Source organism: Carassius carassius, chromosome 37, assembly GCF_963082965.1.
Source record: "Carassius carassius chromosome 37, fCarCar2.1, whole genome shotgun sequence".
Classification (NCBI taxonomy): domain Eukaryota; kingdom Metazoa; phylum Chordata; class Actinopteri; order Cypriniformes; family Cyprinidae; genus Carassius; species Carassius carassius.
Genome location: NC_081791.1, coordinates 16,053,945 through 16,067,526, shown reverse-complemented (window position 1 = coordinate 16,067,526; position 13,582 = coordinate 16,053,945). Strand labels below are relative to the sequence as shown.

Sequence of the window (13,582 nt, the reverse complement as noted above, 5' to 3'; positions counted from 1 at the left end):
ATATGACAATAGTTTTTCTTAAGAGTGGCTAAAATGTTGAATATTGATAAAGAGAACCATGTCTTTTTGCATCCAACAAAAAGTGAACAAGGGTATGCATATGAAAATCAATGCGCATTCAAAGCAAGATGTATTTAAAGGGAGTAAACATCGTATTAACCATCAATCTGGCATTCTGCAGCAGACGTGTCCTTTGCTTGGCTTCACCTGAGCACACGCTATCAATACTCAATCAATGGCGGATAAACACATACGTCACTTTCTAAATCTACCCTAGATACAGAGGATATTATGATCTGCTTTGACAAAAGCCTATTCACTGTTTCAATAGGTTCAGATTGTGTAGCAGCAATGCCTGTATGGCTTTTTCCTCCTCAATCAAAATATAATCAGCATAATAGCTGATGTAGAAAGACTGTTAGCATGGTGCAGTGCAAGATTTTTTTTTTTTTTTTTTTTTTTTTTTTACAATTCTATAGCTAAAAGACGACATCTAAAAGTAGTCAGTAGATCAAAAGCCTCATGGCAGCTCAGCCTGAGCCTCATTCGCAGTGAAAGCAGGGAGGTCTCAGGGAAGCACTGGTCCTGACAGACACCCACCGAGAGGGGGTCTCAGCTCTGCGTCACACACCCCACACTAATCATTGCATGAAACATAGGGCCTGGAGGACAGATCTCAGCTCAGGCTTATTGTCCAGGACCTCATTTATTCTCGCTGCAGTGTTATTCCAAACTCATCTTCGCAAACATAAGGTTAAAGATGATGAGGCCGCAGCGGCAATGCCATAAGGTCAATGCGTCAGACCATTTCCAGACTAAATTATTTAGTTATCTGGCAGTGGCTTTTTTTCCCCCTGAACACTGGCAACCGGCGGCAGATGGTCTCACGAACAAGCCTTGCATTCAAAAACACGCGTAACGGCTCTGCCAAAAGCACCTCCACCCCAGATACCACAGGACGGTATTACCTCTAATTAGGAGCGGCTTTTGTTCCTGGATCAGCCACCTCTCCAAACCCACAGCCCGACTGTCTTTAAGAGGCTCTAGTCTGAATAACACCCTCTTTGTTACTCCACCTCTCCATTTAAGGCGACTCGGCTCAAGTATAAATAAAAATTCTCTAGTCCCATTTCCACTGCTGGCCACACAAAACACTGCTGTTTATTTAAGGCAGACAAAAACCAGAGAGCACCTAGAGTGTCAAATCTTTGACATCTTTAAGAAGACAGGACGCTTAAACGTTTGGAGCAATATCAAATCACAGCTTTCTATACTGCTGGTGCGGTATGGAGTCCAAATGCGCAGCACTGTAAACATGATTTGAGATTGTTTTCATGCCTTGGAGAGGCAGGCAGGAGGGGAAGTGTCTGGAGGGTAATGAAAACGTAGCTGAAACAAGCAGTATCAGAGCTTCCCTCTCCTCTCTGGACAGCTCATAAAACATGCATTGGCTAGAACTATTACCATTCTGCCGTTTGAGTTTGCCACGCAACACACACACCAGACTCGCTGCTTTTTATTTTAAACATATAGTGACGTAAAAGAGCAGCTGTTTAGAAGAAAGACAAAAAAACATGCGTTTAGCAGAGGGAGGCATCTAAACAATAGGCTGCCGCTGCTCTCTGGGTTCAGGGTTGTGTTTAAAGCAGTGTACAGTGGCAGGCGGGAGATTAACTCGTAACGCATTCATGTGTGAAATGGAGACTTTATCCCTAACTGATAGTGTCGCGAGGCTTCCAGAAAACACAGGCTTGATGATTTTTCATCATTTCGGAAAAACAACCATAATATATTAGATTACCGCTCGTAGCCTTCTGATACATTCACACAATGCAAACTCTTAAAACACCCGGCTTGTTGTGGGCAAGGGCAGCGAGGGTCTGCCATTCGTGCGACGTGGCTTTTCTATTACAGCAACTGCATTTAAAACCAAACTATTTCACAGAGGCACCAGGTTATACCGTGTTAGTGTAAAGAGCTGATCCAATCTTAATTTTTGTCAGCTGAACCCCTTTGACCTAAAATATTTACTTTAGGCACCCTCTGAGATTTTAAGTTAATGAACATAGCCTAAATAAATTAACAACATATTTGCATGTTCACAGTGTTGGGTCACATGGCATAGGTAAACCTTTCATATTTTTAGTTGGCGTTCCATTTTGATTTTCTTTTTATTATAACATTTTTATGATTTAGTTATTAGCTTTATATCAACTCACTAACCCACTGCAGTGTAAAATAAGATTGGACCCCATCTCAGAAGATCTTCTTTGTTCCACAGAAGTCAGGCAGTCATTTTTGTGTGAACTACCCCTTTAACTATCCTGAGAAAATAAAAGCCACAAATTGCCTATTAGCGCTGGAAGTAAAAAACACTGTTACAATTTTCCAAATTAGAGAACAGGAATTCCTGCCACTTCTTTGCACAGAGCCTCCATTTCCCAAGAGAGCTGAATCAGATATTATAAAAGCACTGAAAACGGCACTGTATTTTACAGGTTTTAACAGTGTGCAATGATCACGGTATTATTCTGCAACACATTCACAGGCTTTGTGCTCTTTAGCGAGCTTTACAATTCCTTCCACGGCATGGCAAGAAATTAACCTCTGGGGGAAGGTTTGTGTGCGTCCAAGCTAAAATAGCTTGCAAATGCACGGGTAAGCTCATAAACAGAGCAAGCATGTTCAGCACAGAGGCACATTCATCCAACTGTATACACATGTGTCAATCTAAATGAGTAGTCCATTGACTGCTGAGCAACTGTATTTTCGTCTAAACTGCATACTGGGCAGAGCTAATAAAAAGCTCGTCTGAAATGAAATGTGGCCTGACCTTTTCCGATCTTTCTTTAAGCCGCTCCTTTACGCAGATTTCCAGTTCCCCTCATGTATCATGCTGTTAAATAGGCTCCCTTCTACCCAGCGTCCCTTCAGCAATGCCTAATAGTAGTATGACGGAGAATCTGGCGACTATGGGACAAGCATGCTTTAAATCAGAGATCGATACAAAGCATGAAAAAAAGGGGAAATCCCAATCTAAAGACTTTTACCCGCAGCTAATTATTAGTAAAGTACAACACACCCATTTTTGTTTGCATAGTATCATGTTATCTCCTGAAAAAACACAATTTGATGAAGATCTACTTTGTTACCAAGAGGAATGTCTTAATGAGCTGTTCAGCAAAGATAACGCCTGGCTCTGTGGAGTTGTACATCTCTAACCCTCTGCAGCAACAGCAGATCAAAAATTCAATAATGAATGTGGAATCACTGTAATTAATGTCTATGAGAATCCAAACACAAAAAAAAAAAACACCAAAAACGTCAGTAACCAGATTAATTTTATATAGGAACAATCTGTGATCAGCATTACCAAGTGAGCCCAAAACAAATTAGATTTGAAGCTAAGAGCCCCATTGATCAGCAGTCATCTAAACCGGCCATGAAATGGGGCTGGTAATCCAATCCAGCCGTTCGGAGTTGCCTGGGAGAGTTGCATCTCCACAATGGAAACATTCTGTCCACAATGTAATCCATTGTGTTCATTCGCCGAGCGTTTTGGAACCTGTTCGATTACACTAAAATGGGCCAAATTATGGCGAGTATAAACAACGTGAGGAGGATCCTTTTACAACTTGGCTGAAGAGCCGACGGCTGCACCACTCGACTTCAGATGACATCTGACTGACCTGTAGAAACAGTGACGCACAACTGTCAAAACACTGCCGCTCTCCAGAACATTCCACACAGTCTCCGTACAATTCCATGACTCAACTAGCTTAATTTCTAATATTTAATGCTATCCACAGCTACTTTAGTAGATCCCTGGTGGCTTGTGCTTCGGTTGCTAAACAAAAACTACATAAACTAAGCTCAGTAAAAGCAGACGCCAACAACTATAATCATTAACTATTCTAGCCACTGGAAGTGTGAACAGCACAAGATTATATATTCACTAGTCTGAAACACTCAAGACTGTGAACTCGGTCAATGGACAAACAGTTTAAGGAATCAGACAAATATTAGGATAATCTTACAACACTTCACTTCAGGCCATAGCCATTTTACAAGCCAGCGCCAAAGAACAACGCCACCTTCCCTTTAAACATACAATGTGCTTCTCAGAAAGACAAAGACGAGGAAGAATCAACAGTACATCCACTAATAACCTTGGGCTGTCTTACCGTTCCATTGCTTTATGGAACTATATAGTGTATAAAAGCAGATCCATTTCTATCCAGTCTGTTAGGGCTGTATTTCAGCTTCCCCAGTCATTAAATATTTATCCTTGCGGAGCGGCAGATTGTACTGAGGTGATAAGCACTTAGGAATCCAAATTTTTCAACCCCACACCCACTTCCAACATCTGTAACCCTCTACCCCAAACGCAACAGAGACTTTTATTTGAACGGATTATCTACAAGTGCTCCTTTAATCTGAAAGGACTGAAACAGTGCCCACATTCCCAAAGGAAAGGAACTCTGCTGGTTTTATCAGGAGGGAAATCTTTTTTAAATACCAAAGGGATGAAATAACTTGTTTTGAGGAAGACTCCCTCCTTTGTAGAGAAGGTTAAAGGGGGTGGGCCAGGGGAATTTCAGCATCCTGGAGCTCTTTGTATCACTGACACACCGCATTATCACTAAGACTATATCAAAATGGGAGATTTAGCTTTACCAAATATGGAATCGGTGTTCGTAGTAAATCTAACACAAATTTAAGCAGCACCTCTGCTTGTTGCTGCTGCTGCTGCTTGTGTGAGAGTTTGTCTCGGGTTGAATTTGGCATCTTAAAACATATGATGATGAAAAGATTTCATGCCTCAGCCTTGTGGGTGGTTGATGTTGGGTGTGAATGCATCTCTAGTGGACTCTGCATGCTTCAAAAAGCTTCTAGGGCCGAACTATGGTACTCCGCAGGTTTTCTTGGCTGGACAACAAAAACATCTTTTTTTAGGGCTCAATAGGGAATGACAGCTCAAATCGGACAGGCTGAATTCCAAATGGAGCCTTCTACATATGGACTGGGAGCTCTTCACAACACAAGAAAAGATCTAATAAACATTTCGTTCACACACAGCCAACTGCACTTCCATCCACACAGAAGACAGAAAAAATTGTTTTTAAAAACATGTAATATCTATTGATCCAATTAAAATAAATGAATAATTAAAACAAAACATACACACACAAAAAAGTATAATACTAAAAATATATATACACACACTCATGAATCACAATTTCAAACACTATAGAAAAACATGACATTAATCAATCACACAACTCCACCCTACCTCTAATCACATCAACATTTACATCTGTGTACTTAACAGTTACTGCACTGTGTACTAAAAGTACTATTAGGCAAGCACTACTGTATTATGGTCTGTGTTAAACCAGAACAATGGCTGTAGTTTATTGTAGAACAGCCCGACCAGTGTAATCCAGTTTTGAAATGAATGGAGAGATCATGTTGTATTTAACTGAAATGTCTCACAGATGACTAACACTGGCCCAGCGGTGAACCACACGTGACCCATCGACAGCCATGATTCGGCATGACCCTGTGGCGCTGACGAGCAGAGATGCTTCTCCCACTACAGTAAATACAACAGAATCTAATAACACTCAAAGATTCACGCAAACATAACCAATCGAGACCTGATAAGGAAAAGAGAGCATTTCAACCATCTCCAAATGGATACAATCACCATACGATCCCTGAGAGAAAGTGGCGCTATCAAGTGGCAATGCAAATATTCAAGAGCTCTGCTCTGCTTAATGGCGACTGGAGTGGGATTGTGGTGTATTGCCACAATAGAGTATAATTTCCCTCCCGCTCTGATGGAGCCACTTCACCCTCATGAAGAACAGGAGCACTGAGCTGATTCTATGACCACAGTTTGTGTTTCCACCCCCCTCCGCTCCTCTTTGTCCTCCCAATGACGGGCAACACAGCAAGCTTGTAATTTTCAAACGCTACCATTCAGGTCTCATCGATTTATTCTAATCAAAGATGATGTGAAAGTCAAATACAACAAGGGTAAACAGATAGCAAAGGTCTCGGGGTACGGAGAGGTTTTAACCTCCATCTGAAATCCCCTGTTCATTAATGTGCCGTTAACAGCTGGTTAAGGCCAGTGTAACCGCGGTAGCAAAATCCATTACTTCAGCAAGTATTGATATGTCTCGTGGCCTGTTTACAATTTAATCTCTAACTTGTCAGAGCCATTATTTTCCTAATCACAACTCCCGCTCTTTTGCGCCTTTGTCTCTGGCTCATGTTTAAGGGAACAAAAAGGTCATAAGCTTGAGCGCTCCCCAGGGTGCAGCCTGCCACTGCTGTAATTATTCCTGAGCAAGAGATGACAAATGAAGTGGATTAAATCAAAGGTGTCAGTAGCTCTTATGACACAGGCCCAGTAGCACAGGTTAAAACAGAGGTCAAGCTAAAAGGAAAAACTAGTTAATGCCGCCCTGCAATAATTATGTGTGAAGACTATTAAAGTGACAAACCGTTCATAATTCCAGCCCTCCCTCACTAGGATAACTGGTCGAAAATCCATACCTACATCAATTCCATTGATGGGGCATTCAACTGCAGGAGATAAAAAAAAAAAAAAAAAAAAAAAACATACACCCAGTGACATGTCTATTACTCAAATTGCATCCAATCACAATAGTGGCGGAAAATATCCTCAGGTGGCGATACAAAACTAGCTAAAACGATCAAAGAGGATATCATCAGCAAACTTGCCATTTGTATCTTGGCCGGTAATCATTGAGGAACGGAGGCTGATGCATTATTTACTGGCTAATGTATAATTCAGAGCCAACAGCAGATTTAATGCATAAATAAAGCTGTGATACACTTGCCTTAAATGTTTACTCACCAAATAAGATCTGAAAGTACAAGCACGTCACACGGTGCCTTTGAAAGTTTCAAACGTGTCACCCGATTCTTTTTTTCATGAGTAAAAGTGAAAATGGTTTGCAGTTGGCGAGATCCAAGACCCGCTTTGTTCACCTCCTAGGAACATAAACGGAGATCAAAATGAGACACTCAGATGTCTAAGCACAAGATCTCAATTACTTAATTTAAAACACAGGCCGGCGTGCACAAGCTAGCGTGTTTGTCTTTCTGCGAACGCAAACACTAATGAAAAGTGAAGGGCGTCCATGTTCAAGTTACTCGTTTCTGTTCCTAAGCAATACCATTGGTTCTTTCATATGATAATATTGTGGCAGAAAATAGAGGTTATTTTGAAAATAATTCCACATGTTTATTGCTCTTTCACTGGCTGTTTTCAAAATGTAACGGAGCATGGCAGATTTCGGAGGAAAGGTTAGCAAACAACACACTAGAAATAGAAAACAAGCACAAGAAATTCTTGTAAAAAGGTTAATTAGGCTGCTTCAGAGAATTGATCATTTGACGTCAAACAAGTCAGTCACAATTCCCTACAGGGCACGCTATTGACCCCTGTGCTGAGGCTGGCCTACTTAAAGCTGGAGATAAAGACAGATGGTGTACTCCAACAGAAATGTGTACATCTGAAATACCTTGGAGTAATCAAGTCAAAAACAGGAGTCAGGACCAAAAGAATCGCTACAATATCTATTGTAAATATCTTTTATTTTGTCTTGCTTGCACTTTACTGGAGTATAGATGCACGTAAATGGATGACTGACACAAACAGGTTATTAAACTAATAAAGTATTGCAAAGCAATCCGCTACATTCATTGCTATTCAAACGTTTGGGATTGATAAGATTTATTAATGTTTTTAAAAGACGTTTCTTATATAAAAATACAGTAAGAGGTAATACTTTTAATTATTATATTCTTTTTCTATTTGAATACATTTTAAAGGCAAATTCATTTATATAGCACATTTCATACACACTGGCAATTCAAAGTGCTTTACATAAAATGAAGTAAATTAATCATTAAAAAAAGAACCAACAATAATAACAAGGAACTTAAAAAGCTACTGTAAGTGATGTGCTCTTAACACAAACAAACATTCTCAAGCTTTGTTCAACTTCTTCCCCACTAAGTGGAAAATCCACCCAAAATACCCAACTATTCCACTACTTCACCCCCTACTTTGACCATCATAAACCAAACAAACAGAACTCAGAGGTCCTGCTTTCAACTGATTAACCAACAAACTTGTCTTTCTTTGCCCATTCTCTTTACCTCCGTCACAGCACTTACTTTAACCTTCTGTTTAAACTTTTAAAATGATTTAAAAATTGATTTAAAATGAATTACAACAGTCAAGAATAGAAAATGATTATACATAGAATACACTCTAAAAAATGCTGGGTTGTTTTTTCAACCCAAATGCTGGGTTGAGGCCGTTGGATAGGACTTTGGGATGTTTTAACCCAAGTTTGGGTTGACAATTGGTCTCCGTTTTAACCCAGCGGGCTGGGTTGAGAACGCGGACGTGAAGGAGAGCACGCACGTCACGTTAAGATCGTACGTCATCAGTGCGAGCAGCCGCCATTTTCTCAGCGTGAAAGAAGCGAGAAGCAAGTGAAAGACTACGGTAAGTAAATATTCACAATGTAAAGTTATCGTTTATTGTTTACCCGGTTGTATGAAAAGGCAGAAGGTTTTATGAAAGGCGGAAACAAAGGAGCTTAACGTTATATATATATATAAAAAAAAAAAGGACGCGGTTTTCGCGTCCTCAGACACGGAGGTCTTAACTGCATCATTTAACGTTACTGAACGGAAGAGGTAATTTTTAATATAACGTCCGTGAATGTATTTTATCATTTACAGAAGATTTTACATTATCTGCACTTTTTGAGGCGTTAATAGATGGTTATGGTCACAGATACACTCATGTTAATTTGTCTTTTTTTTTCGCGGTTAAACTGAATGTATGTTTGTCTCCTAAAAGAAACGGCATTGTGTAGTAAAGAATAGCATAATTATTTTGAGGCTGTTGAAGTGGTAACTGTTAAAAGTATGTTTTGAATGTAGAGAATAACAACGTTATAGTTATTTTTACTAAGACTAAAATAATGTTTGTTTTTGTAGATGTTGAAATCCAGACACAAGACAACTTCTTTTGAGACTGATGGGAGTTATTTTTTTAGAAAATTAATGTTTCTCTTGTGTCCTGCCCGTTTACTTCACATTTTGATGCAACAACAGTGTGATTATATGTTCATATTTTATCGAAACCATTGATGTCCCTCTTTGCAGAACTCAAACTAACTGGAGTTAAGGACACAGAAGTCTGCTTGTGTGAGGAGGTGGTTTTCTCAGCTTCTTCTGAAGAGAGGGAAAATGAGTTTAAGGCAAGTAAACTTCATAACTTCATGTTATCAGTTGTTGCTTTTTTTTTTACTAAGAGTAAAATAATGTTTGTTTTTTGTTTTTGTAGATGTTAAAAGCCAGAGACATGGGAGAGCATCATTCTTTTGAGATTTTATGTAAGTTATTTTTAGAAAATAAATGTTTCTGTTGTCTCCTGCCGGTTTACTTCACATTTTGATGCAACAACAGTGTGATTACATGCTCATTTCATTAAAACCATTGATGTCTGTGTTGTTCATTGCAGAACTCAAACCAACTTTGGAGTTGTCTTGTCTGATTTGGAGAGTCATCATTCTTGGTCTTCTCTCTTAAAGGTAAAGTTCACACAAAAAAAATAATTTACTTGCCTTCATGTCATTCCAAACCTATAAGACTTGAATATATTGAAATGAATATATTTTTCATTTTCTCATAATTTTGTTAATACTTTTATAGTCTAGATAATCAGTATTTTCAAGCCTCATAAATACAGAGTTATTGTAGAAGTAATTCATTCCGATATTTATATATGAAAAAATCTTAAATTATATGATAGCAAACATGTGTTCAAAAAATACTGGTCTCCCAGACTAGCATTGGAGGACACAAATTAAGAAAATATTAAACATATTTATTTGTTTTCCAAAAATGAGCAGAGTTTGTATGGGTCTGGAACAACATAGGGAGAGTAAATTATGACCATTTTTATTTTTTGGTGAACTAACCATTTGAAGAGCAGCCATCTACGTACATGAACATTTGTGAGGTATGTGAATGTCATATTTGTTTTAATGTTTCAGCACAGAAGCTTTATGAAAGCAATATTTCTTCAAACAATATTACATGCCTTCAAACTAGTGCTGCCATTATAGCCTTCTGGAGCACTGTGGTGGACAGAGACGTTAAACAACCACAGAAAGTGTTGAAACTATAAAACAGATTATTTACCTATCCATACAGATGTGAATACACCTCTACCTGAAAATGGATAGTTTAATTTAGGGGTGGGCGATATCTCGATATTTAAAATATAGAGATATTTTTTAAACGCGATATGGATTTTGACATATCGTATATATCGATATATTGTTTATATTTAATTCTGATTCCGCCACTTCGCTTGTTTGCCTTCTCTGTGCTGTGCTCTCCCCCCGCCTCCTTGATTTTGTCCCCCCTCCCCTCGCGTGTTGTCTCATTGAACATGGCGGCGTCCTCAACCAGACCGGAGGCTACAAAACTAGTAGCCTATCAAAAAGGACAACCGGCTCCATTATATGGAGATACTTTGGTTTTCAGACGTCGAGCGAACAGCAGGCAGATCTCTACTGTAGGGCCCTATGATTTCCGCGATGCAGAAAACGCGGAGGGAATCGCGGAATCCAGTCATAAAAAAGGAATTTACAGTTTAACGTAGAATGTCACAGAATTTGTCAAATTTTGAATGAATTAATCAAAAGTAGGCGCAGAAGCGCGTCTTCATTCATTAAACACACGGAAGCGTGCGTGACGCTCCGGTGATTTCAGCTTCTGTCGTCTCACTAAATAAAGACGTGAACACATGAGGAACATCTCCAGAACTGCACCAAGAGTCACTTCATGAGCATCTCACCGTTTGATTTGAGTAAAACTAGCGTCATATATCACAACATAGACTGTAGTATCGAATTATCTATTTCTTTTGTTCAGCAGAATGTACATAGCCTACTACTACTACTTTTAAAATGAAACGGACATAGTTATGAGGAATAATCACACAACATTTCCATGTTTTATTTTTAATAGTAAATCCCCTTTGTTTAGTTTTTTTTTAGCCCTAGTTTAATTAAATGTTTTATTTTTTCAAATGTGTTTCTCTTTCTAGGCCACTGATGAAGAACTGCCGGTGACTGGGATGAATGCTGGTCAAAGAAGAGAACTTCCTTTCCTCTAAACTGATGCAGCAGTGGTTTTAAAGGAGGATACTGCCCTGGATGATGTAGATGATGTCACATGCTGTGCTGATGGGGCTTCTTCATGACTACATCAATTATGCTAAAGAGATCATGAAAATTGACAGTGATGCATGATCTGTATTCATGGACTATGAAACAAACTGTAAGTGTATAATTTGTAAAAACAATGTTAAATGCTTGTTCGGTGTTGTTTAGTAGAAGAGTTTACACTCTGTCATTCATACACATGCTCACATTCTTTCACACAAACACACGCACCTGTTAAATGTTATAATATCAATGTTAATGTTGTGATTTATTTGTGTACTGTCATGCCAGAATAGTTGGTAAAGAACCTAACTAATTGTAAATTTATTGTATAATAGTGTTTCCGTATATTAATAGCTAAAAGCGGACTCACCTTGTTTTGTGTGAACCGTTGCTATTTCTAGCTGACTCGATCCTAATGATCTGAGTGGTCTGTTAAGTTTATATTCAATATGAATATCTGCAAAGTATTGAGATTCTAGGTCATTGAGTGATTTATAAATGAGTAAAAGTACTTTAAATCAATCCTAAAAGGACCTGAGGACTAATGTACATAAAAAAATCAATTTTAAAAATGTAAATAATTCTTGTGATGACAAAGCTTTAGTGTCACATGACCTTTTAGAAATCATTGTAATTTTGTGGAAAATACTTTTTATGATTCTCTAATAAGAAAGCTCAAAAGAACAGCATTTATCTGAAATAGTAATCTTTTTTTAACATTGTCTTCACAGTAATTTTCAACTAAGTATTAATTGAACTGAAAAGTATTAATTTCTTTAAATAAAAAAATCTTACTGACCCCAAACTTTAATATTAATGTATATCCTTAATACTAGAGCAACTAAAGTCCCACTGATTGAAGTTCTTGTCAGAGATGAAAGCTGTGAGCTCCATGATTCTTCAACAAAAGCAAGTGAAGAACATCCATGAGCCAAGAAGAGACATTTCAGAGTTTCTGCTGTCTTGTCTATAGAGCACAAAGCAGAGACATCTGAAATACAGTCAAACTAGGCATGACTGGGACTTGACCCTAGTCTCAAAAGTGCTCACTGGTTCACACCTCGGCCATCCTGTCAGCTGCATTCAATGTGACTTTCCAGCTGTGGAACATTCCATAAGGATGTGAGATGTTGTGGGATAGTGCACAAACATCGTTTAACAAAATCCCTCTGTAACATAGAAGTACCACATTTTTTCCTAACATCTGTTAACAAAGTAAAGCTTTATGATTTTCATCATATGGTTTTTCATTACATGCATATAACTTGATTCTTAACCTTTTCCCTCATGCACTTGTATTTCTCTAGATGAGGTAATTATTTTTGCAGTTGCAAACGTTTCTTGACAAGTACGTTTAAACAGTCTGCATTCAACTACTTGATAAGGAAACTATTTATACACTATCAGGATGAGTCAGGGAGTGAAAGTCTAGAGTGCGGTTTTCTTCTGCCAGAAGTAAAATTGCACAAAAGGTTTATTTGATCTTAGAGAGATCTAGCTTGATCCATCAAAGCTAGCATTATTCAACAACAGCAGGCCTGGTTTGTACAGAACAATATGCATATTGTGCCACACAAAGACAACTCATCACCTGAAAAAAAAAAAGATAATCCCCTGCTCAGGAACAGCCAATATAGCTGAAAACTAATCGCTATCTGCCTCAAAAGAGCTGATTAGTCCATTACTGAATTAAATACTTTTAAATGAACAATTCTACTGAAGGAAAACCAACATGCCTGCCTTGTGGATACAAATAACCGGTCTTGGCTTATTATGTCTCCAGCATTCCCATGTATCTCCTCAGCAAACGATACTGGCTTTAGTTTTTAGGATAGATCAGGGGTTCTCAACCGGGGGTCACGGCCCACTAGGGGGCCTCAGTGATTCTTCAGGGGGGCTATAAGATAGCTTAAAATTAAAGGGATACTCCACCCCAAAAAGAAAATTGTCATTAATCACTTACCCCCATGTCGTTCCAAACCGTAAAAGCTCAGTTCATCTTTGGAACACAATTTAACATATTTTAGATGAAAACCGGGAGGCAACATTATGAAGCGACAAGAATACTTCTTGTATGCAAATAAAACAAAAATAACTTTATTCTACGCTCTTCTGTGTCAGCCGCACCGCAAGGATTCTGTATCTACGTGTATTTATGCTTTGATATGAAGGAAAACAGCACATCCTTGTGGCGCGGCTGACACAGAACAGTATTCTCATCGCTTCATAACGTTACGGTTGAACCACTGATTGCAGATGGACTATTTTGACGACGTCTTTCA

At 38.6% G+C, this 13,582-nt stretch overlaps 1 protein-coding gene and 1 long non-coding RNA gene across 6 annotated transcripts in view; one reads left to right on the top strand and one right to left on the bottom strand.

The window, feature by feature from the left end:
- LOC132118171 (arginine-glutamic acid dipeptide repeats protein-like) overlaps positions 1-13,582 on the bottom strand; it is a 156,591-nt gene that overhangs the window by 91,352 nt on the left and 51,657 nt on the right. The gene's annotated exons all lie outside the window — the stretch shown is intronic.
- On the top strand, positions 9,376-11,437 carry LOC132117721 (uncharacterized). The gene is made up of 3 exons (XR_009425829.1): positions 9,376-9,455; positions 9,584-9,653; positions 11,180-11,437. It is a non-coding gene; the product is annotated as an uncharacterized LOC132117721 (long non-coding RNA).